At 46.4% G+C, this 26,040-nt stretch overlaps 1 long non-coding RNA gene across 1 annotated transcript; it reads left to right on the plus strand.

The window, feature by feature from the left end:
• Nucleotides 1-2,685: 2,685 nt before the first annotated feature.
• Nucleotides 2,686-7,704, plus strand: LOC309848021. Its single transcript, XR_014302793.1, has 5 exons — nt 2,686-2,820; nt 3,415-3,658; nt 4,496-4,618; nt 4,760-4,797; nt 5,482-7,704. It is a non-coding gene; the product is annotated as an uncharacterized lncRNA (long non-coding RNA).
• The last annotated feature ends 18,336 nt before the right edge of the window (nt 7,705-26,040 follow it).

Genomic DNA, 26,040 nt, shown 5'->3' on the forward strand with positions numbered 1-26,040 from the left:
GAGAGCTCATTATCCAACAGCTTCATCTCAAGTATATCTGCAAAGACCCTATTTCCAAGTAAGGTCACATTCTCAGGTTCCAGCTGTACGTGAACTTCAGGGAGTGGGAGGAATACCACTGAACCAAGTGCAAGAAGGAAATGTTCAGCCTAACCCTTGGCTTTTATCACTCTGCTTATTTCCTTCAATAGCATCTTCTCAAATCTGAAATTCTTGCCCACTTTAATAATTTATTGAGGGGCAAGGGTAGAGTAGTGATAAAGGTTCCTGCTCTCACAGAGGTGACTTTTGGTCCAGGCAGACAAATAGATAATACATATTAGTCCAGGTTCTCCAGAGAAACAGAACCAATAGGATGAATAGGTCTGTAGAGATAGGTAGGTATTGGGGGAGGTGTGTGTGGTGTGTGTGTGTGCGTGTGTGTGTGTGTGTGTGCGTGTGTGTGTGTGTAAGTACAAACATATATGTATTTACACAGAGTTACTTTAAGAGTCGGCTTATGTGACTGGAGAGGCTGACAAGTCCAAAGTCGGTAAGGTAGGCCGGCAGGCTGGAGACCCCAGGAAGAGTTGGTGTTGCAGTTCGAGTCCCTAGGTAATCTACTATAAATTCCTTCTTTGGGGTAGGTCAGTATTTTTCTGTGGAAGCCTTCAACTGATTAGATGAGGCCCACCCACATTATGAAGAATCTGTTTTGTGCAGTCTACCAATTTACATGTTAATCTCATCTTTTAAAAAAAATACCTTTGCAGCAACCACCTAGGATAATGTTTGACCAAATATCTGGGTCGTAGGGCCTCACCAAGTGGACACATAAAATCTTCCATTACAGTTATGTATCTGTTAGAAAGGGCCATAGGGGGAAATAAAGCAGGGTAGAGGAATAGAGAGCGATGGGGCGGGGGGGGATCTATACTTCAGATGTGATCTTCTGGAGAGACCTCACCAACAAAGGAGTTGTGAGCAGAGACCTGAATGAAGGGAGAGGTGAGCCACAGGGAGATGTTGAGGAAAAATGACCCACACAGAGATCAGAGTGAAACCCTCGGGCAGACCTCCTTGGTGTGCTCAAAAAGTACCTATGAGCTCATTGTGGCTGGGACAAATACACAAGCCGGGAAGTGGTAGGAAATGCCTTGGAGAGACAGCCACAGTCCAGGTGGAACCTTCAGGCCCTCCGTTAGGACTCAGAATTTCTTTCTGGACCCATGGACAGTTCTGGAAAAGGCGAGGATGGGAAAAGGGAAACTCACTAGGAGGCTGTAGAAGTAAGCGCCGTGTTTCTCGACCGCCTCTATGAGAACTTGCTGCTGGGCTCTTGTCGGCTCCCTGGAGAGACTGGAAACCCCTTGGGGGCAGCAACAGTCTCTTTCCTGGGGACTGTATTCCCAGCATCTCCCACCATGCCCAGCTATGGTGGAAGTCCAATCAATATTTTTTATATTGAATTTTGTCTTTACAAAACCCTATATGGTGGATACTTTTATTATCCCTATTGTGTGCCTCCACGGCGAGGTCAAATAGCTTGCCCAAGGTCACAAAGCTAAAACGTCCATCACACACACAGGCGTCAGGTGAACTGTCATATTTACCATGTAGGATACACACAGCTCAGCTGCCCAGTCCCACATCCTCCCCCAGTGCTGGAATCACACACAGCTTCACAGAATAGTCCTCTGTAGTACAGAAGGTGGGGGGCTGCCTGTTAGTCTGTACTGGATTGACTACCTTTCTGACCTTCCCATATGAGATGACTGGCAAGTGCACACAGGGAGACGATAAGATGTGGATACATATTTGAGGAAATGAAGAAAGGAAAACAAAGTTACTATATTTAGTGCAAGATCCAGCCCAAAGAAAACAAGGAGTCAAGACTCAAAAATTATATATCATAGATTAAATACTACATTAGTAAAAGGAAACACGCTATCATTCAGGAGGGATTTTTTTTTTCTAGAAGGAATATATCCAGTGAGCCCTTTCTAAATAGTCATCGATCAACACACATAACCATTTCTTATAAAAGTTCATGGTAAAAGGGAACATAAGAAAGCGTGTTTCCTTTCAGATGTATCTGCAGTTGAAGAGCTGCAGATATCTGTCTGATGTATGAACTTGATGGAAAGGTAAAGCTTAGCACAGGTAGCCAGCAAGACCGTGGACCAGTGGTTTCCACGTGCTTTTGAGGATGACTCACGAGGGACGGGAGGCACCACACATTTCACACAATGGCCCAGTATTTACAACGGAAACAAGTTTCTCGGTATATACCCTTCCTATGTATGATGCACTCTTGTATCTTCTCTCATAGGCTGTCAATTTTTTTTAATCCTGATCAAAATCACCAAGTTGATTCCATGACTTATCAATAGGGTAGCCCACAGTTGGACACCCACTTGCTTAACCAGTGCTTCTCAAACTTGACTTTGCATAAGAATCGTCTGGGGACTTGATGAAAATGAGGATTTTTGTTCAGCATCAGTCCGTGGGCAGTAGGGAGTCTGAATTTACATTCACTCCTGTTGATCCGGGAACTGCACCAAACTGCACCGTGGCTAACGAAAACTCTCATTTGTCACGCAGTTAGTATCTGCTCTGGACTTTGGATGGGAGCTGGAGAGAATCAGATTCACTGAGAACTCCAACAGGAATCAAGAATGCAAATATGGCTTTCATAGTTCAATTATCCAATCCTTTGTGCCAGGTAATTTTTAAATACACATGTATGTGGTTTCCCTGGAAACTGGCACAACCCGAGATGGCATCAAGTAAAACTTGTCTCTGCATTAACATTGTATCAGGAATCAAGTCAATGGCCAGGTGAGGAGGAAAGAAAAGATCTGGAGGGAGGAAAGAGGCGCCCCTGGCGGAGAATATGGGAGGGTTGGAGACCAAAGCTTTGCCCATTTTACTTCCTCCCTCCCTCCATGGGCCCGGCCTCGGCACAGGTCGCTAATCTTTGGGAGGCTGGTTCCCAGGCATGGGAGGGAAATAATGAAGTCAGTTTAGCTCGTCACTCCACTTAAGTGTCATTTGGCTCCTGCTCCCTGCAGGGCGGTCTTCACTGGCATCCCCAAGTAATTCAGACATTCCGATTCTCGTCCATTTCCAGCAAGGGACCACGTTTTCCATTCCCACTTCTCCTCCCGTCTGTTTGCCTGTGGCTTTATATCCGCATCTGTCTTGAGCATCTCTGCCAGCCGCACTGGGAGTGGGAGCTGGGTGGGGAAATTATTAAACCAGAAGGGAAGTCCTATCTATGGAGTCATACTTGGCTTTATAAATAGTTTTTATGATATAGGAGGACGGGGACCGTTTCCAAAATCAAGTTTTGCTGTTTGGATGTTTTGTTTTGTTTTTAACTAGAATGCATGGGTGTTCTTGGCTCTCTGTGCTTTGCCTTCTCCCCGACAGTAACACAGCAGCGAGATGGATCTGCCCTGAGTCAGCTCAGAGAAGGCTGTCGACCTTTCCACCCCCAGCATTCCGGAGATAACGCATGGCATCTTGCAAGGTCGCCGTCATGCCATGTAACCGAAAGACCATGTAATGTGGAACACATCTCCGGGGTTCCAGCGAGGTCATGGATTTACAGCTCCATAAAAGTCTCAGCCAAACCCCGCAGAACATGTACAGGATTTGAGAGAGCCAGATGTGGGTAAATTGCCTTCTGCAAAAATCTGGAAGAGAGAAAGGTGCCACAAATTGAATTAGGCTCAGAATATTCAGAAAGGAAATAACAGCTGGAAAACATTTCAAAAAGAGGTCCCTTCAAAAACGGCCTTCCTAGGACAGCAGCCAAGTACATTTTTTTCTTCCAGGGCTGAGTCTGTGGCGCAGTCGGCTGCTAAGATCCAGTGCCACGCGCCTGATGGGTACACACTTGATGTATAAATATTCATGCGAGGTGGGAGGAAAGCCTTTGAATTGACACGATTTGGTTTGGTTGTTCCAAGCAAACAAATGTAGCCCCAGGGGACTAGCTTTCGGAGCTGCATCCTACCACCAAAGATAAAATCTGTGCGTGGGGTAGGGAAGCATTTTCTCTCAGTGAGTTTTCTTGGGTAACCAACCCACTTGGTGGCACCTGGTCTTCCTCGGCTCAGTTCCCTGACTGTGGGACTTGAAGCTCCATTCAATGGCCTGTCCATGGCCAGATGAGCCCAGAGGGCTGCACCCAGCTGGCAGAGAGATCCAGAGGCAACCCCCAGGCAATTCAGGTCCTTTTGTGCCTTTTACTTGATTCTCATAGGCCCCCCATGAGACCAAGGAATCTAGTTACTGTTCTCAAGGGAGATTTGCCCCAGGCTCACTCAAGGCTAAGGGGTAGTGGGGGTGGGGAGGATCCCAGGTACATGGAAGGGACCTTGGAGGAATGACGGGCCCCCCTCTGAGAGAATGGGGATACACCACTGACAACCCAAAATACCAAGCCACCCACCCCCATGGGTCTGCCTCAAGGCTGAAATGCTCACCACTACTTCCCCTTTCTAAGGATTCACCCAGGCTACCACTTTCGGTTGTGAGAGCTAGAGTCTGCCCTAACCAGCTGGGACGTGGAGAAATGAGTCACCGGATTCCATGTGAAGACCCAATGGAAAACAGTTTGGGGGAACTGGTGAGATATAACGAGGGGGGAGGGAGCCTAACCTGAGAGCTAGAGGGAGGCATGATGGGGGATCCCCAGGGAAGGAGGGCAGGTTATGAGAAGACAAGAAACCCATGAACGTTGTGATTTCAAGTGCACCATCTCTTCCAGGCCAGTGACTACCGTCTCCCCCCACCATCGTCGTGAAGGTGAGCGTTTCTGAGTCACAGCTGTTACCAGCTAGGTGACACGTATGTCATACTGGGGAGAACATGAAAGAACCAGCTTCACTGACACAATCTGGGTCATGGGGCTTCTGCCAAGGGGCTTCCCTGCCCCGCCCCCACTCCTTCCTGGCTTCAAAGACAGGGTGGTCACTTTCGCCCTAATAGAATCTGGAGACTTTAAAGGTAGGTAGTTGTGCCACTCTGTCTCCTGCCCTTGGTCAAAAGCTTCTTGAGGACAGGAATTTTAATCATCCTCTTCGCTCTTGGGGAGCCTGCAACAGCGCTGGGGCACCATTAGAGTTCAGAAAACATTTAGCAGGAAACAGCCAGTCGCTAAGGATACAGCCACTGGGGGTCCCAGGTTATTCTGTTCATTCAGTTCTTCAAAAAATATGTATCAGCTGCTCTCTGTGGGACATACACTAGTGAGCACCGCAAATGTAACAGATCTCAAGACAGTCCTGGGCCCCGGCCTCTGGGATTACAGTCTAGTGAATGAAATCCCAAGCCTGTGTCCATATACACCGAAGCCCCAGCCCCTTTTAAATTTTTTCCTGTACAGAATTCCCCCAAGGGGAATTTTACAAAATTTTGAATTTTACAGTTCAAAACTGGGTTCATGCCGGATAACACCGTCCATTTATTTTGACTCTCATCCCTTTTAAGGAAAAGCAACCACTCCACACAAGCCATGAGAACAAGGCCTCTTAGAAAGTTTCTGCTGCCTCTTCTGCACCAAGTATGTACTTACGGGTGGCTTTCGCAAGCTGCAAGGCCTGCCCAGGAAATGGAATTTTCCTATTAAGCCAAAATTGTGTTTTGGCCCAAAGCTGAAGAGAGAATGCATCAATGCATCAGGAACCCCCACATTCTAAAGTGAGCATCTCACTCTTTTTTTTTTTTTTTAAGATTTTATTTATTTATTTTAGAGAGAGGGAGAGCAGGGGAAGGAGCAGAGGGAGAGAGACAAGCAGACTGTGCTGAGCTTGGGGCTTTACACAGGGCTCAATCCCATGGCCCTGAGATCATGACCTGAGCCAAAATCAAGGGTCAGACGCTTAACCGCCTGAGCTCCCCAGGCGCCCCCAAAGTGAGCGTCTTCAAGTAGCTAAGCAACAACCACCTCTGCACAGGGCCGTGGGAGCAGCTCCTGCTCAGAACAGTGCCGGGCCCCGCTGACTCCCACCCAACAACACGGGCTGTGGGAGAAGTGGGTGGGGGGAGGGGGAGGCACAGACAGCCTGTAGAAAAGACCGAGTTCTGGAGGTCAGGTGATCCCCTACTTATGGGGATGAGGAGAGGAGCTCCCCATCCTAAAGCCAGGTGAGAGGGAGCTCCTAAGGGAATAGCTGTGGCAGTGTGGGCGCTCACCGGAAGGAAAGAGGACAGCTGTTCCCGCGCCAGGTGCATGCTGAGCTTTAGGACCCCCAGGCGGGCGTGGTTACTCCCCACCAGCAAGGCCAAGGACCGGGCATCCTTGAGGGGGTTACTCTGAGAGTATGATTTGCTTTCCTTTCCCACCTACGCACCCCAACCCCATGAGGAAGGAGACATGGGCTTGGCACATGTGCCCTCAAGAGAGGGGACACACACGGGAAGACGAACACCTGTGATGATGACGTCAGAGAGCCAGCAAGAGCAGCCTCTCCCTCGGAGCCTGAGAAACCATGTTTCTTATCCCTGGGAAGAAGATGGGGACAAACCGTGGAGCTGTTTGCAAGGCCTGCCTGTGAAGCCGCATAGAAGGTGCCAGGGACCCCTCCCCGCTCAGACGCATGGACGTCACCAAGGCCAGTCCTCACGCCTCCTGCCTCCTGCCCGCCCACCCCAGAAGCTTGAACTGGTAGAGGCCGGGGGTGGAGGACGCTCAGCTCCAGACCCCAGCTCCTTTCCAATAGCCAGGCCCCCAGCCCCGGCCCCCACTGGAACTGGGGAGCAGGGTAGAGCCAAGATATAAATCAAGTTCAAGGTTAAAGTGTTCTAAATGAACAGGACTTGGTCTTAAATCCCAAAGATGTCTAGAAAGTTCAAATTTGGCCAACATTTCATGAAAGGAGCCAGAACCAAAAAAGGGGGGTAGGGAGTCCGGGCACAGCTTAACAAAAGTTAAAAGACCACTTTCTGTCCTCAACCAATTTAGGATTTTCAATAAACCAGTTACAGATGAGATGCATTCTTTATTTAGCCCTTTCAGTCCACTTTAGAATGATTCTAGGTTCGAATTCATTTACTTTTATTTATGCCCAAAGACCGTCTATTCTTTCAATCATTTAAGCCCGAGTGGGTCTGATCCCAATCCAAGGAGAGTGCCCAATTAGCTGTGAGTCTGACAATGTAGGCATGTCCCTGTGTTTTTGGGAGACAGAGCAGCCTGCCTCCGCCTGCCCCAGCCCGCAGAACTCTGCCCTCTGTTTGCAGAAGAGAGACATCTCCGCTGTAGCCGTCCTGGCCTTTCCCAGCTCCGGCTGCCTCGGGGAATGCATGTGAGGAAATCCAGGCTCCGGGCAGAGATTTCCTTCAACAACCAGGGGGGAGATGAAAAATGAAAGCCATGCATGGCAAACCAAACACGGAGGTCATTTGGTTTCCAAATGGGTGAGAGAAAAGCAAGCATGTGCAGATTCGCCTGCAGAGATTCCCAGTTCTGGGAGCTGGGGTGCCAAACGGAGGTGATGCTGTTGGGAGAGGGAAGGTCCAAGGAGCTCCGTCATTAGTCTCGGCGGCAGCGACTCTCGCGGGGAGACGCCAAAGGGTGGGCGGGAAGGATCGAAACAAAATGGAAAGGAGGGGCTCGTGTATCTCATTTTGGTCTTTGAGTTTGTGGAAGTCAGTCCGAGACATCCTGAAAACACTTTACAGGTGTTTTACCTTTTTTGAAAAATCTTTTTAAAAAATGTATCCCAAATAAATAAAATATTTTTAAAAAATAATTACCTAAAATATTGTGATGTGTTCAATGATAGATAGCTTTAAAATAATCCCACGGGGTACCAGAAATGGGTGGGAGTGTAGATAAAACAAGAAGGGGGCGCCTGGGTGGCTCAGTGGGTTAAGCATCTGCCTTCGGCTCCGGTCATGATCTCCGGGGTCCTCGAGTTGAGTCCGGCGCATCAGACTCCTTGCCTAGTAGAGAGCCCGAATCTCCCTCTGCCTGCTGCTCCCCCTGCTTGTGTGCTCCCTCTCGCGCGTTCTCTCTCTCTCTGACAAAAGAATAAAATATATTTTTTTAATTTTTAAATTTTTTTAAAAAGATAAAATAAGACGTCCTTGGGTCGATAACTGAAAGCTGACTGGTAGGTACATGGATGTTCATTATAATGTTCCCAGGAAAATATCTTTTCTAAAATAGGCCTTGGGATGCCTGGGTGGCTCAGTCGTTAAGCATCTGCCTTTGCAAATGAGCCACTCAGGTGCCCCTGATTTTCTCATTCCTAATGAGTTTCACCAACAGCAAGAAATCATATAGGTCTTTTGGATAAGTGAGGAAATTCCAAATTGCTTATTTATTCCTTTTCCAAATTGCTTTATTTATTTCCTTTATTGAAATAATGTCATGATTTCCGGATCCTGGGACTGAGCTCCAAGCTAGGCTCCCTGCTCAGCGGGGAGTCTCCTGGTCCCTCGATCCCTGCCCCTCCCCCTGCTGGTACTCTCCTCTCCTGTGCTCTCTCTCTATCAAGTAAGTAAAGAAGATCTTTTTTAAAAGACAAAAGAGAATTGAGAAAAACGGGTTAATCTTTCAGCAGACCTGGCCCCAAGAGACTCTGGGGTAGACCCCGGGAGCTAGAAATGATGTGGATATGACCCATAGCCCTTAAAATTGGACCTCTGAGGCAGATGGCTAATCATACTCAACCTTCCCCCTTAGTATAAATAAAACTTCCGGTTTTTCACTGAGCTTGTGACCATCCAAAATAAAGGCTGCATTTCCCAGCCTCCCTTGCAAGTAGAGATGCCCTGTGACTAGGAACCAGTCAATGAATGCAAGCAAAATGTTATCTTTAACTTCCAAAACATGTCCTCAAAGAAAGGGGACATGCTCTTTTCCTCCTTTCTGTGGCTGGAATTTAGATGTGATGTTGAGAGCGCAAGCAGCCCTCGTATACCATGAACTGAACCATTAAGGATGGTAAAGCAGAAGAAAAAAATGGAGCCAGGGTTGCTGATGATCACAGAGCCATTACATTATCCCTGACTGCTTGCCTCTGGCCCTGTATGTGAGAGAAAAAGGAACTTCTGTCTGTCTGTCTGTCTCTCTCTCTCTCTTTTTTTTTAACTTCTGTCTCTTTTAACCCCCGGAATTACAGATAGTTTCTAGTTTTCTGTAATGTTCAGTCAACCTTAATCTGATCTGGTAAACAGACAAATTCTCTGAGAGTGAAAATTAACAAATCCTCAAAGCCAATTAGAAGACCCTCCAAGAGGAGGGGCATAGGAGGAGGGGGTAATTGGGTGATGGGCATTAAGGAGGGCACGTGATGTGATGAGCACTGGGTGTTAGATGCAACCGATAATTATTGAACACTACATCTGAAACTAACGATGTACTCAGTATATGATGACTAACTGGGTTTAAAGAAAAAAGAAGACCTTCCCAAACTTGTCTCAGGTCGGGAATGGACACCATGATATAACGTGTTTCAGAGGAAATGAGAAAGTCATTCAGCCCTTTGCCCCAGGGTTCATGACATTAGCTCCGAAAGGATGGGGACTGGCCTACTTTCTCTGGCTGGGGCACTGAGTAGCTTTGAGAGGCTGCCTGCTCTCAGACTTCCCACCCAGACTCTAACCTTGGAAGGGAGGTGGTTAAATGCTACAATATGAGTGTTTGCATGCTTGCTCTTTGGAAATCTGCTTCCCTAGCCCCAGCATTTGTTAGAAGAGACCCCAGTGCTTATCAGCACCTCCAGGGGCATTTGCGGGGGAGTGCACCTGCACAAGCAAGAGAAGGGAACTAGAAAAGAAAGACATTAGCCCTGTGGTTCTCAAGCCGGGGTGTGCCTCCACATCACTGGAGGGCTTGTGAAAGCAGCCTACTGCCCCACATGTCCAGAGCTTGCCATTCAGCTGGTCTAGGTCTCGGCAGAACATCTGCATTTCTAACGAGTTCTGTGAACCACACTTTCAGAACCCCCTACGTTAGATTATATATAGAAATATATAGACTAGCTTTTCAATATCGGTCTTCTCTTTGGTCAAAGGAAGTGTAAACAGACAAAAATAATTAACAGGTGTCAAGGTCCTCTACCCAAAAGCAGAACTGAAGAAGAGAGGGATGAATGAAAAGAGAAAGACTCCTTCAGAATGCATCTCTTTAGAAGTAAGGGGAGCGGGAGCAAAGGGTCTGTTGGAGAAGGCTCTGCCGAGGCATGGCCCAAGAGACCAGGCAGTCCTGGTGGAAGCTGGGCAGCGGGGTTGGGAGGGGAAGGAGGAATCTGGGGACAATGCTAAGGTTTAGTTCTGCTGCTGTGAACGAGTGGGTAGGAAAGAAAGAAATCAGTGGGGTCGTGTGTGTGTGTGTGTGTGTGTGTGTGTGTTTAAGAACAGAGTTGAAAAACTATGTTTTAGCAGAAGCAGATACAAATCCTCGGTCATATGCAGCACTTGGGAAATTAACAGGTACACGGAGGCTATAAGCATCGAACGTGCAATTAGCTTTCCCTATGGCTCAGTCTGAGGACCACAGAGCTGTCAGGTCAGCCTCGGTTTCCCTTCTCTCCTGAGCACCCTCCTCACCCCCTCCTGCATTTCCTAGGTCTGCCACCAGGTGGAGCAGTTGAATCACACAGTGAGCCCGGGTCACGCCCCCAGAAGCACCTGCCCCAGGCTGCTTTCATTGGGAAGAAAGCTACATTCCTTCTAGAACGTTCTTCAGGGGCGGGCAGCAGTCCTGGTGGGAGGCTGCAATAGAAGTGTCGCTACACGGTCTGGGGTCTCAAACACCCAGCCGAGCTGCCTGGAGCCCTCGCCCCCACCAGACGCAAACTCTGTTGTTTTTCATGCCAAGAGCTGTTAAACCAGCTGTCTGTTTTCACAGCGGAGCACTTACTTCGTAAGGGTCCAGCTCCTTATCACATTAATATTCTGTCTGTAAGGAAGATTGTTAATTGCCTGGATTTAAAGAAGTTTTGTTTTGTTTTGTTTTGTTAATCAAGGAGAAAGCGATGGCTCTCCATTGTTTTGTCTGCTTGGGGGAAGGGAAGCTGGTGTTCTAGGTTGGCTACGGGACTGGAACAGGCCATGCAGAGACTGTGCTCAGAAGCTCATGCTTCATAAACCTCTCCAGCAGCTGACTTTCCAGGATCGGACACCTGTCATCAGGTCGCCCTAGCTCCAAGAGGCTGGACCAACACAGTGTGTGGAAGACTGAGTCGGGGCAGCTGTGTTTCAGCAGCAGAGTGCCCAGCCTGTGAACAGTCACTGCCGTGCGTCAGGGCAGAGCCCACAGCAGTCATCTTCCAGAACACAATTGATTTCTTTAGTATTGCTGCCCGGCAAAATTGCTAGGGGTTGTAAGTCCAATTTGCGCGGCACTTTCTGATCCAATCAGACCCAACGCCCTCCCCTTTTCCAGCAAATATTGTGCAACTCTAGCCTATAGTTTCCTAAAATGAAATGCACAGTTATCTACACAGATTTTATGTTCATCATTCTAATGTCCTGACAATATACAAATTAAAGAGAATAAATCAAAGAGAAGGTGTTATAAATTAGTATGTATTCCAGCCGCTAGAAGACACGAGGGGGTATCCTCGTGTGTGCACCTGTTCACACACTCACCCAAATATGACAGCTGCAAAGCAGAATGTCAGTGACCATTAGCTGCATTGTATGGGTGAATAACTCTCAGTAAAATTCCAACCAAGTATAAGTATAATCTTTCCTTAATTTACATAGAATTATAAAGTTTTGAAAGATAAATTGTGCTTATATGGAAAGCAGAGCAAGGCTGTAGGCTCTTCAGTCATTGTGACCCCAGCAATCCCTCCTGCACAGGACACCCACATGAACCACACATCATTTCCTAAGCAACCGCTAGGAGGCAGTGTTGTCACCGTTGAGAACTATTGGCGGGCCAACCGAGAGTGCCCCCAAAGCAGGGAAAGTGCCTTTAGTTGCCTTCCAGCCCTCCTAGAAAGCAGCAGGTCCTCCAGGTAATTACCTAAGGCCTTTCTCATCTGTAAAATCCAAGACTTGCACACCTGGTACCAGATTTGATTACAAGGTGGAGACCTACAGCAGGTGGCTCTGCCCTAGGTTCCTGCATGGCAATGTGACTGCTAGTTCTGACCTCTGATGGAACAACAGTGTGACCCACCACAACCAGCTTGAGAGATGCAGGCGAAAAGGGACACCTGGTTCATTCTCCTGAGCCAACTTGCATCCCACCCACCTTGCCAGGCTACTGAGAAAAGGCCTGGAAGCTAAACCCGCAGCAGATCCTCACAGTACAAGGCTAGCCCAGCTCTGTACCAGCCTCTGGGATTATCTGGTATTCTGGGGTGTCAAGAAGCTCCTGGATCGGGCTCTAGTTAATTGAATGTTCTGGTCACTTGATAGCTAATTCACAAGCCTATATGCTTCGATGCTTGTGAAATGTGCTAAAATTCATGAATTTGCCCTTCACCAAACAGCAATGACTTGCCTAGCAGGCAAGATTCCTTCCTCTTTTATCTCTTTTTCAATTTCCCACAATGGAATTATACTATTTCTGTATCAATAGAAAGGCGCACAAGTCCGGCTTCCTAGCTTAATAAACGTGCATGTTAGAGGACTAAGCTTTTGTTTGAGATTACTGTATCATTTGGGACCCCATTCTCCTCACCTCTGATGGTGTCCAAGGTAGCATCAAAGACTGTTTTATGTGGATTCAGATCTCAAGAAATCTGAAAGCTTAGTTAGTTTTTTGTTTCAGTTGTTTTCTATTTTTCTACTATAGTAACTTTTTTTCTGCATGCTGGATGTAAATGCAATGTGTGCTGTGTCTGCTGGGGGGGTCTTTGGAGAAGGAGCTCAGATGAACTCCGAGGTTCATGGGTTCTGTTAGAGGAAAGGCCTGTGTGCGACAGAGTGGAAGGAGCCAGACCTGGGTAGAAGCTGCCAGGTCACAATGCAAGGCGGGCGAGGGCCTCTTAGGGTACTTGGCACAGGCTGTTCTCTGTGGTTCATCCATCCATGCAGAATTGCCTGCAAACCCTTAATGGCCCCAGCCCCACCACTCGCTCCCAGCCTCACAGTGGGATGATGGGAGCCGGCCTTTTGCCTCCCTGGGGCTCCAGTTCCTCCCCACTAAAGAAAGATCTAATGCCTACTCCCAGGTCTTGTCACGAGGCTCACAGGAGAAAGTTCCTAAGAGCTCCCGAGTTACGAGTTACGTGGACACCAGCAGTGGAAACGTTCCCTCCTAGCTAGCCGTGCGCTCACAGCACTAGGGAGGTCTGCTCGAGAAGAACCGTGGTCACTGTCTCCTTTGAGGACCTCAATTCTCAACACTCACCCTGTAAATACCTAATATAATGACCTCTTTAATGACATGCACATTATTTCCCACTTTAACGTCTACAAAATCGAATGCCTCTTACAAATCAAAGGCATTTCATAATTGATGTCAACCAGGTGACAGTTTTCATGTACTTGCGGTCACCCACCATGTCTTCCAATCACCCGTAGCTGTGCATACTATCATCCCTCCCACTGAGTTGGGTGCATTTTGGGTACTCCGTTGGACTTTAAGATGACTGCAAGAAAATTCCACTCTGATTCAACATTGAAACAAAATGTCATTGTGTCTACCAAGAGGTGCAGAACTAGAGCAACGGGATGTGAATTTGCTGTAAGTAAAGCAAATGTTCTTTGGTGAAAATAAACAGCTCTATATTTTCCGGCAGATCACCTCAAAAGAGCTAAATGAAGCTGTGCCACCTTTTGTTTACTGAGATAAGGATTGCTTACCAAGAAACGCAACAGAAGGCAGAAGAAAGGGCCAAATCCCTCAGAATGGATGAAAGAAATGTCAAAGCAATGAGAGACCAGTGACATCAATTTGTGCATTGCAAAGGACTATTGTTAAGATGGTGTCAGGGTTTAACAGGCGGGCGGTGGTTTTTCTCTTTTAGAGATACTTCAGCTAATGATGGGTCTTATCATCTGAGGCGTCTTAGAATTGATAAGGCAGGGCACTTTCCCATTTTTCAAAGAAAATGAGGGAAATCAGCATAATGTGAGTCTGGTCTCTATTCTGAAGTTGCCCTAATATCCAGCGATCACGATCATGTGAGAGGCAAAGTGGAAGACCCGGCTGCCCCAGAAGGAGTGGAGGGGCAGGGAGGGACCTCTGCTTTCCCCGAGGATGGCTCTGCCTTTCATGCTTCCTCTTGCCTGCAAGGCCCGCGGCCCTTCCAGCTCGGAGGCACCCTTCCATCCTGGTATAACTCACCCTACTTTTTTTACTCTCTGCATTGATCGGGTTCTGCTCCTATGATCGTAAAAGTCCTGTTGAGGCACCAGTGCTGCCTACACACCCACACCCATTACTCTATTTCCCCAGTTCGGACTTGGCCTCTAATCTTAAAAGAGTGATGGAATTTCACTGACTCACCCACTTCCTTGTCTAAGCTTCTAACACCCCAAGAGACACAGGTGGTGGTCCAGAGGGAGTGAGAATTTCTGAACGAGAGATCAGTGGGCTCAGGCTACCGCAACCTCCCAACCCTCCCCATCGGTTGGCCTGCAGTTCCAGGTTAAGGCAGTTTCATTCAGCATTTAAATAACCATTTGCTATAAGGCCAAACAAAAAGTTATCAGAAGTGACCAAGGGTGGCATGGTCTATTTGGATAAACATTCTGATTATTAGGTAAATATCGCAGGCTCCATAAACAAAAATGCCAAGAACTATAAGAGAACATTTTATTCTGAGCACAATTTGACATTGTGAGATGTGATGGTTCTTTGGGATAAATATCAATGGTCTTTATCTTATCGGGTTAAAACTCCAGGCTTGATAAAGAAGCCTGATTCACAGAGGGCTGAGTAAACCAACATTCCCTGTCCGGGTTTTGGAATACATTTCGGAGAAGCCAGTGTGCCTTTCGTTGGTTTCAAGTCTGACATCTGCACTAAATGGCTTCCTCTCTGAAGTCCATTACCATCTTCGGGGGTGCAGGCTGCAGGCAGAGGCTTCATTTCCATGGGGTGACCCCCCCATACCTAATGATTACCTACAACCCTCGCCGCACCCCCCAAATTCAGCTGAGCTGCAGCGGCTGCCTAGTGTTCCTGTTGGCCACCGCAATTCCAAAGGCGGGGGAGCAAGCTGGGAACAACCCAAACGGGACTGGGACGCTCACTGAGGGGTTTCAAATTGGGGTGAGAGGAGGGATTAAGCTAGCCCCGCAGAGGAGTCTGGTGCTTGGTGCTCGCAGGTCGGAGAATGCAAGAAAGCGGAGCGTTCTGGTGAAGCCTGAGACTGGGATTTTTCTGACTGTTGTCGGAGGAGAAGGATGCAGCTGAGTGTAGCTCAGAGACACGTTAATGTCCACATGCCAAGTCAGTGTTTGGGAATCAAACCACCCATAAAGCGAGGCATTATAAATGGGCTGTGACGGCGGCAAACACTGACTTTGAGCCACAGAGGTCTGGATTTGCTGGGCGTCCCTGGTGAGTGCACGGTGGGGGGTCGGAGCCAGGAGGTTGCTAGGGACTCCTCCGTGCTCGGGAGCGTTCTCAAGCCAATAAAACCCACCCTGGTGTGATCTGGGGGCTAAATAGGACAATTAAAAAAAAAAAAAACACAAAGAGACTCCAGCCTCATTCTCTTTTTAAATAAAATTGGGTGAGCGGGGACAGGGGAATCCTATGGGAAAGTTTCGCGGTACTTGATAGTAAATGATGAATTCCATGCTGGAACCAAGTGGCCCAGTTTGAACATGGCGCTTTCTGAAGCCAGGAGAACAGGCTGCTGGGGCCGGCTCCCCTCACTTCTGAGCTAAGCCACCTACCTACTCGTGGGAGAGACCCATCAGCCCTGCGGTCTCCGTGCCCTGGCTCACCCCTTGAGAACCTCCTTTTTTCCCTTTCCTTCTTTCCTTCTTTTATGTACATTTAGTTCCCACAGGCTCCCTTTATCAATATTTCAATTGGTCGCTGCTGACCTATACTTGAATCCAAATATTTGCCCTATTCAGTGTGAATTGTGCATTCAGCCAAATGCTGGATGACGTGTGTGCTCTTTTGAGCGGACTGAAAGGGCTACTTGACTAGGTGATGCCGATACAGCCTGGTCATTTGTCGTATTTGTTAGAATCGACCAGATGCAACAAGGAAAGAAGGAGAGAGAAGAAGGGGTTTGTGTGCAGTTTTCCCTCCAGCACAGCCACGGTGAAGAAAATGAAATCGTGTACTTTCCAGGGCGCAATTACAGGCTGTCTCTGTGTTCTTCAGAACGGACTCTCAGTCTAGCGTGAATCCAACGCACCAGCAATCCAAGGGGATGAATATTCCCGAAGGTTCAGTTTTCTTTACTCATTGGTAAATTACCCCGTGTAAAATGAATACGGTGTTTTTAATGGGGACTGGCGTTTGTTTTTTCATTGTTTGGATGAGGACACGGAGAGTGAAGTAAAGCTTTACGCATCACTTGCCTTCAATTACTACGGTCTCTCTACCACCATGCAAATATGGCATTTTTCTGCATCTACAAGCTGACCTTGTATGAAAATCCGATGTCACGGGACTGCACAATGTATAACGATAACACGCTCAAGCATTATTCTTACGGTTAAGTATCAACCTTATGTGCCCCATACTGAGTTATGTTGTAGAAACACGTTGCGTAGAGTAAGATCAGAGAGTTAAAATTCTCAGCCCGGACCCAGGGGAGGAAACCAGCTCAGGTCCAAGAGGATTTTGCTAGAAACAAGAGTGGCTTTGAAGCAGACGTGAATTTGGCCAGCACCCTGGAGCAGGAAGTGGGTGTAAGAATGCACCTGTGTGACTGGCCTGGCCCTGGAGGAGTTCATAGCTTATGGGAGAAAGCAGACATGTGAACAGTGTAGAAGACATAGGAATGACAATACTTGGGGCAACATACAAAGTGAGTTAATTGTGGGCAAAAACAAAATGTTGAGTAAAAGGGCTCCTTTCCTCCAGGTGTCTGTTAGAGGAGATCATTCACAGACACAAACAAACAGCTTCCAAGGCAGACAGTGTTTAGAAAAACAAGACAACATGGGTATTCCGGGCTGGGAGAGGTCACGTCGGAGTACACTGGGTATGTCTAACCTATGTTTTTAAAGCCTTGCTTGAAGCTCATGGCTCTGAGGCACCGGTAAGCTCACACTATGCATATTTTAAATTTGTCTTAAGAGTTTACAAAATTCTTGGAGTATCTCCCATATAGCTCTTTGACTCAAAGTGGATTTCCTGGAGCACCTGGGTGGTTCAGTTGCTTAAACGCCCCACTCTTGGTTTCAGCTCAGGTTGTGATCTCGTGGGTCATGAGACCAAGCCCCATATCAAGATCCATGCTCAGCCCATACTCTGCTTGGGACTCTCACCCTCTGCCCCTCCCCCCACTCAGGAGTATGCACACACGCGTGCTCTCTCTCGAAAATAAATAAATATTTTTTAAAAACATGGATTTTCTGCCTGACTTCCCTGTTTCTGTTACACTGATGCGCTATTAAATAAACGAGGAATGGAAGGACAGAAATGGGTAGCTAATAAGCACGTCCTGTGTCCCAGCCCTTGAACTAGACGCTTTCAACTTTGTTTCTCACTTGTTTATGGAAAAGATTTTTCACTTACTCCATGGTTCTTGAGTCTGCCAATGCTGTAAGTACGTTATTTCTCCTAAAATTTTTGAAATGTGCATATTACCTTCATTTTAACAAGAGATGGAAATGACTTCCCTTAATGAGAAAGTCACCTTGACATCTGGTGTTTCCCTATGGTCAAGAACACCGCAGAGTAAAAGCAAGACACCAAAGAGGCCTATACGTGGGATATTTGATTTGGGGGTGGTGGGGAAAGGGAGAATGTCAGAGAAGTGCCTTAGAAAAAAAATTTTTCTGACAGATATCCAGCAGTGATGGAACTGTTAACGCTCGAAGATCTTTGGAAGAAAAGGATTACATGAACGAAAAAATACACAAATATTGTACTAATAAGAGCATATGAACCTTATTTATATAATAAATCATGTACGAGTCATAATCATGATGACAGAAGAGTAAGGCTCATTACTCAGAATGAGGTTAAATAATCATTTCTAAGAACATTTGTACTGCACCTGTGTTCACTTCTTAGGGCTGCCAAAACAGAATACCATAAAATGGGTGGCTTAAAATGCAGAAACTCATTATCTCACAGTCCTGAAGGCTAGAAGTCCACAATCAAGATGTTGGCAGGGCCACACACTCCCTCTGAAGGCTCTGGGGGAGGATCCACCCCAGGCGTCTGTCCTGGCTTCAGGGGTGACCAGCAATCTTTGGTGTACCTATTTTCCAGTGGCCTTTATGCAATTTGGTGTCTTATGTGGAATGCATTGCCAATATAATACAATATGTTTCTAATTCTAGAACAAAATCCCTCTGCTGTAATTATTTACTGATATTAATGATGTGCCCACAGAAAGTCCTAAATGAAGAGGAAATGCACAAAAAGATGCTTTGCAAATCCTTTTCTTTTAGTATAAAAAGCCTGAGGTCGTGTCTGAAAATTGCACTAATGGGGTACGGGAGAGGGGAGCAGCAGTCCTATACATGCTGTTGTGTACAACACTACTTTTAACGAGGCCCGTTGTTCACATCACTGTGCCGGACATGTCAGGAAGATAGGAAAGCTCACAGTCCAAGCCAGAGGTTTTAACCTTTTTCAGTATCTCTCTCTCTCTCTCTCTCTCTCACACACACACACACACACACACACACACACACACACAGATCAACCATAAACAGGGAAGGAACAGGAAGCTGTGACAATTTAAGTAAAACAGCCAATATGAAGGAAGTTTTCTCCAAGAAGGTTTGGTGTTCCCTGCTATTCCAAACCTGAGTGTGCTTCAGGTTTCCAAAGCAAGAAAATAAGGGTCTTGACCCAAAACACCCCATAGCCATTTCAACAATGACCAAGCCCAGTAAACTATGACCAAAGACCAGAAAAATATTGGTTCTCACATTGGTATAATCGGTTACTGGCTGAAACAACTGATATTACATTAATTAAAGGAGATACTTTGTTTTGCTAATGAATAATTTTTTTTTTAAACAAGTGGTATGCTTGACTGTGACAACCAAGAAGAGGTTAAATATTTGTCGACTATCTGATGGAGTTACATGGACTTGATGTAGAAAACACATTCTCCCCATTGTCAATATTTTCTATATGGGGAGAACAATTTGTATTTGACATTTGCTGCCAAAATATTTTGTAATCTCAAGTGCTCAGAAACATTAAAGTATTGTAATGGCATACTTAATAGGGTAGTTTTAAAATGGTTATTACTTAAAATATTATCTTCTAAGCCATAAATATGAATGAATGCAAAAATATATGAATTAATGCAATATGGGGGCTTTTCTAAGATACAGGGCACTTAGCTTGGTTCAATAAATGGTTATTATTAATACCATGTTTTCCTTAGGAAGGGATCCAGAATAAGCCACGGTGGCATAAAAGATATTTTAAGCTGTAAGCATTTAAGTTCCTGAAACCCCGTATTTGCCTAAAAGCAGGGTCTCCTAAAAGAATTCAGTTGTCATAAATCCTTTCCCCCCAAACAACTCTAATCTCTTCTTGGAGAAGAAGAGTCTCTGCCACACCCAAACATACACTACCACAAAAGCATCACATCTGCCATCTATTCTCCCAAAGGCCCATTTACTGTTCCAAAAAATCATTTGTTTTTCAATGCCCTTTTCTTCTGCTCCCCAACCCTGTTTCTATGAAGTCATTTATTCCAGAAGTGCTCCTCTGCTCTTCCCCATTTCCTATTAAAATAGTACGTAAATCCCAGATTCCTCATTAAGTCAGTAAAAAATCTGTCTTTTCTCCTGCTAATCCAGTGTTTGTCCGCTTTATTTGCAGGCCTCCAGCACTGAACCTAAGAGGGTAGTTGGAAAGTATTTCCTCCCCAACACTTACTCTCTGAAACTTGCAAGGCTCTGTTTACTTATCCACTCGTTTCATGTATTATCTCATCCTCCCAAACTGGTTTTGTGATTGGACAACTCAAACTGAGAAAATAGAAGGCCCCTGTTTCATGGTCGAGGTGGGATTTTTAAAGCAGATGTCTCTGACTCCAAGTCCCATACTCTTTCTATTGAGCCTCTATATTGTTTTGATGGTTATGAAAAGGTTTTAAGAGAAGATGCTTGATCTTGATTGGATCTCTGTCTCATTGCTTAGTGACTAAACACCTATGTGCTTCCAAACGACCCACTCCATCCATTTGTGATTCATGGCCGTGTAATAAACCATGTGCTATATCATTACACATATGTAAATCTGCATCACCCGACAATATATTTCAGATAGGCTAGTATTACCTCGTGATGTAGACCCTTCTTTACAAACAAATTGAGATGGAGCCAACATAAACACATATGAAACCCTGGATGTTACAAAAAGGCAACTCTGTCCTCAAAATTGGAGTATTGTGCATTGTGAGCTCCCCAGGCCTGCAGTGTAGTGGCTTCTAGTCCTGCATTTGCCACTAACCGTGATTTTCTTTTTTTTAGTAAATCCCTCAGGCTCCCTGAACATCTGCTTTTTCACTGGGCACATGCTATCGAAGCCCTTCCTCCTGAGATTGTTGTATCAACTGAGAAAATGTTGAGGAAAGAGGTGTTTAGAGCTTAAATCCCCACGGTGCTATAACTCTAAAAATCCTTATGAAACGTGTTGTTCGAACTCACATATCTGGTGCTGCCCCAGTCGGGGTGTTGGGTCAACCACCCCCCCCCGGCTCAGTCCGTGCCCTTAAGGGTTTGTTTTTCCCTAGAAACAGAGGCACGCACGGCGCCCTTCAAGACTCATGCTAGAAAGCACGGATAATAAATTATTAAGAGAACAAAGACTGAGCTCATCGAAAAGCTATTGCTCTGTGGGTAAATACAACCCCACTGTGTATTAAACAAAAATTAAACCCCATTTTCTTTTTTATAGTTAACTTGCCATCAATTCAAATAGAGAGAACAAGGCACTGGACACAGTTAATAGCCCGCAGACCGGCCCGGCCTGGCTTTGAAAGCATTTACGCTTTCCCGAAATGCTGCTTGTGCCCAATTATAACTCACTACTTACCATCTTCATAATTTAAATCTGTCCGCCCCTGGGGGGGGGGGGATTTTTTGCTAATCAAAGCCATGAATGCACCTTTTTCCTTTTGACAGCATTAAATTAAAGCTAAATGGTCGGTTTTGAATGAGTTACTGTGAAGAATAAAGGCATTAATGAGGTAATTTCATTATGGAGACTCACCCAGGCCTATGTGAAAGCGAGGGAAGTAAGTGGAGGGGAAAGCTGCAGAGGAAATTAGGGTTCCTTCCACCCTAATTAATGTTTGGGGGCATTTAGTACAGGCACCAAATTAACTGCTCCAAAGAACTCTCATTGAAAAAAAAATACATTGTTGCCCTCCTGTGTAATTAGAAGATACTCCAAGGAGAACCTCTGTGAACATAAAGCCCGGCTTTAACTGATTCGGCTGCTCCCAGGGAACTGGCCATTAGAGAGGCTGAAGTTTAGGGAAGCGTCGGGCAGACAATATAAGATTGTTTAGGTCCTCGGCTCCCGGAGCTGTAAACAGGTAGCCTCTGAGTAAGGAATTATGAGACTCCCGGGAGGCCTGTCTTCCCAGCAAAACAGTCTTAAATGCCTCCAAAAGGAAGAAAGAAAGGTGGTTAGCCCCAGCGTGGTTAGCAAAGAGAATGTTCAATGCTTGTCTTAAGTGATTACATGAGGTTGCGCGGGCCTCTCTCATTGAGTTATCTTTACACTGCTTTTGTCTCCTCTAATTGGAGCTGATGAGGTGCTAATTGGAGGCCTTTTTTAAAAGCCCACTACTTTAATCATTGGAAAATCTGGGGAGACTGAGGGAGTGGAGTTAATGAGACCAAAAAAGGAAAAAAAAAAAAAAAAAAAGAGAACTATAAAGTGTAGTCGGACAACAACAACAACAAAAAAAATGCTGTCATCTGTGTGTGTCCAAGAGGGGTGAAAGGGAAAGGTTTGATCGGGGAGGAAGGGGCTCGACTGATGGATGGAGAGAGTTGAATTTCAGATCTTTCCAGAGCATCTTCCCAGGTTAGCCAGAACAGGAATCACCGGTGAGTCCGGCTGTGCCCGTCCTTTCATTCACATATGGGGCTGAATTCAGTCTAAAACTTTTATGTTCCAATTCCCTGGCTCCCTTTCAGAACCGTGGGGCGAGACTGTACTGAAACAGGCCTGCGTCATCCCGATCTTTGTCCCCCTTCCCGGCCCCTGGGGTGGGGGCTGGGGTGGGGGGGGCAGCGGGGGTAGTTCTCATCCTGCCAGCTTGGTGTGATTTGCCACCAGAACTACCCCTGGGTCCCAGGCACGGGGTGAAACGTGGTCACGAACATTTATTTGCCTTCAAGGAATAAGAATTAGTGAAAGAAGGTAGTATTGACTTAACCAAGAGTGCCTCTGAGAGTTGAAAGTGTTGATTTTTTTCCTGCTTTTTCTCTATGCTTTTCTATTGCTTTCCAAATCTTGAGAATGAACCTGTGTAACTTCATCATCAGAAAAATGGCATCTTCATATCTTCAGTCAAGGGGACTGTTTACCTTTTTTAAAAAAATTATTTTTATTAACATATAATGTATTATTGGCCTCAGGGGTACAGGTCTGTGAATCATCAGACCTACACATTTCACAGCACTCACCATGGCACATACCCTCCCCAATGTCCATAACCCAACCGCCCTATCCCTATCCACCCCACCCCCAACTGTTTACCTTTTTAAGTAGCAAAGAAATGAGAGCCAAGTGTGTTGCAGGGAGGAGAGGCGTGCTGTAGAACAGTGGGCTTCCAGAATCACCTTCTGGCGGGCAGGGCGGCTGGCTTGTCTTGCTGTGTAACAGGACCCAGCAGAAAGGAAGGCTGCCAGGGACTTGGAGATAAGCATCAAGAACATGGGCTACCTGGGGCTGCCTTTTGATGCTCCCTTCCCTGATCTCTTGGAGGATTTAGAAAGTATGATGCTCCCTTCCCTGATCTCTTGGAGGATTTAGAAAGTATGCCGAAGGATTTAGCGCTTTATATATTACCTCATTGTTGTCAAAACCTCCTTGCAGGTTAATTTCCTGATACACCGAAACTTACTTGAAGGCATAGCCCTGTGGTTTGTCTTCCACTCCCTCTTAAGTGTTCAAGTGCTTAATTTACCTTTCCATGCCGCCTGAATGTAAAATCCAGCCACGCCGTAGGCATGGGTCAAAGAAATAGGAAGCTGACATGCCACAGGTCAGCCTGTCACTGTGAGCACGTGACATGCGCAAACCCTAGGGCGACCGCAGTTTATCCTTGTTGAAATGAGCTGATACACGTCAAGTGCTTGGAACAGAGCCTGGCATGCAGTTACGTGTCAATAACTTAAAGCCAAAACAAGGTGACTAAGGGAGAGACAGAAACCCGGGAAGCACACAGACTCGTAAAAGGCAACAATGATTGTGCAGCAGCTGGTCTGAAAAAAGGAAGAGTTTCATTTAGGGGACGATATTTAGAATGAACATCATTTCCGTCATTTGTGGCCCGAGCCGGCCAGTACCCTGGCTCTAGGTCGGTGAGACCACACTCCCCACATGGAGAAATTTAGGATTGCCACGCTAGAAAGATCCTCACAGGGACCACTGGTCTGCAGAGGAAGAAGTGAGGAGCTCACAATGACCCAGGTCACCAAGAGGGGCTGAGTCCACACTTCAACCTACCAAGTCAATGCTTTTTTTCCCCGAATACCTTGCAGCCCCACTGGACCAGAAACTGGCCAGTCTCCTCTTCTGAAGTCCCTGAGTACCTTGGATTAGAACAGGAGAACCCCACTGTCCCTTGAATACACACGCACACATCTGCACGCATATTTTGACACCTAGACCACCGATGTCAGCGCTGAGGGGACATTGTGCTCTAATCTTACATGGACAGTTTGAAAATCAAGAGGAAGATCTCTGTGTGTCCTAGTGGATCTCCATCAGATTGATGCATTCGGTCGCTCACGAAGCCAACAAGTCCTGGGATGCTGGCCAAGGGCCACCTGAGCTGAGTGTGGGGGACATGAAGGTGAGCAAAATCCCACATAACCTGCCCTCACAGAACTTCTTGTCCAGGGCAGGAGTCAGGCGTCACACAAAGATTTACACACAAGAGATGCTCTGATTCCTGATGCTGTCATAAATGCTATGGGGGAAAAGCAGCGTGTGAGGCCAGAGTGTGGGCGTTGAGGACACGTTCACCGAGGCTTCCGGGTGACATTGAGGCAGGTGCTTTGAGCTCCAACCAGCAGACAGCAAAGCCTCCCCTCAGGTGCTATTAAAGTAGCTTCTAATGAGTTAAGGAGCAGCCCGAGGATAGGAAATGACGAGGTGGGGGAGGGGGTGCAGAGGGAGGTGGAAAGGGAGAGGGAGGAAGTACCACCAGGGTCTGCAGATCCTCAGCAGGTGCTTTAGCAGGAGGCTGGGGAAGCTGTTGCTCTGAAAGAGCAAGCAGCGGGGTCCATCAATGTGGCCTCTATCGGTCCAGTGGCTGTGTTTTTTAATATTAAAAAAAAAAAAAAAGAACAAGTCATCTGACAATGTTTTTGTTTTACAGATTAAATTGATAAAATAATTTGCACAGATAGAAAGTGAACTGAACTTAGACAATGATTCAATTGACGTCTATGGGAAAATACCTTTATGTGAACTGAGACACATGAGAGCCAGAAATTAAGATCTCCACATTTTTTAAAAGATTTTCTTTTTTTTTAATTAGGGAGAGAGAGAGAGAGCACTAGCAGGGGGAGCAGCAGGCAGAGGAAGAGGGGGATGCAGGCTCCCCACTGAGCAGGGAGTCCAACTCGGGGCTTGATCCCAGACCCTGGGATCATGGCCTGAGCTGAAGGCAGACGCCTAACTGACTGAGCCACCCAGGCGCCCCCAAGATCTCAGCATTTTAGTGTGAGAGGGGAATTTGAAGATCGCAGAGACACGTCTCCCAATTGGACAAGGAAGAGTGGAAGATCGGGAAAGGTAAGTGACTTCCTCGCAGATCATGCCAATGGCAAGATTAGAGAATGGGGCTCCTGGATCATAAATGCAATGGATTAAAATGCATCAAATACATCAAAAACCATGAGTTCAAAATGAGACCACCAAACAGAAAAACAATGAAAGCAAGCAACAGAAACAGAGAGGTCACTTCTGGATGATGTCTGGAAACTAACTCTTTGGTTTGGAACCGTTTAACTGTATTGTCCCTGCTTTTCAAGCCTCTTTGGAGTGTGGGCTGTGCTCTCTGATGTCAGAGGAGGAGAAAGATGTGATCTGACCAGCTCGTGTTCAGCAGGTTCTGAAGGGGGTTGGGGGGGGGTACGCGTTTGAAGGGCAAAGTCTGGCAGGTGGCAGGTGACAGGTATCGGAGAGGTAATGACAGCCTGGAGGTAACACAGCAGCAGGAATGGAAGGGAGGAAGAAGCACGAGGCCTCCCATCTGGAATGGCTGGGAGGGCGCTTTCCGCCAAAAGGATTCTAGTGCTCAACGGGAATTTAGCCGAAGGAAGAGGACCTCAATGCCCAAGGCTCCACAGGATGGTCTGTGGGCAGCAGTAGAAGGGATTAAAGCTGTTCTGGAGAAGAGAAGCTTTAAGGGCAGAGGGCAGAATTCGGGAGTTCAGAAGTGATCCTGGTGCACACTGGGAGTAATGGGGACTGCTTCCTAGAGAAGACAGAACTTGACTGAGTTCTAAAGGTTAATCTGTAAGTTCAGATTAATTGGTAAATTCAGATAGACAGAGGGTCCTCCGTGACATGACCCTCTTACCTAAACATGGTTTTGTTGTTCTTTCTTTTAGTTTGTCATATTTTATTTTGCTTCTAGATCATTTTGGTAGCATTTACTTACCATATATTTGGTTTTTACCTTAGTTTAATTTTGATCCGAATATTTATTAAACATATTTCATTTGCCAAAAAAAAAAAAAAAAAAGAATGTCATCATCTTATCA

The sequence above is a fragment of the Mustela nivalis genome, assembly GCF_964662115.1.
Source record: "Mustela nivalis genome assembly, chromosome: 14".
Lineage (NCBI taxonomy): Eukaryota > Metazoa > Chordata > Mammalia > Carnivora > Mustelidae > Mustela > Mustela nivalis.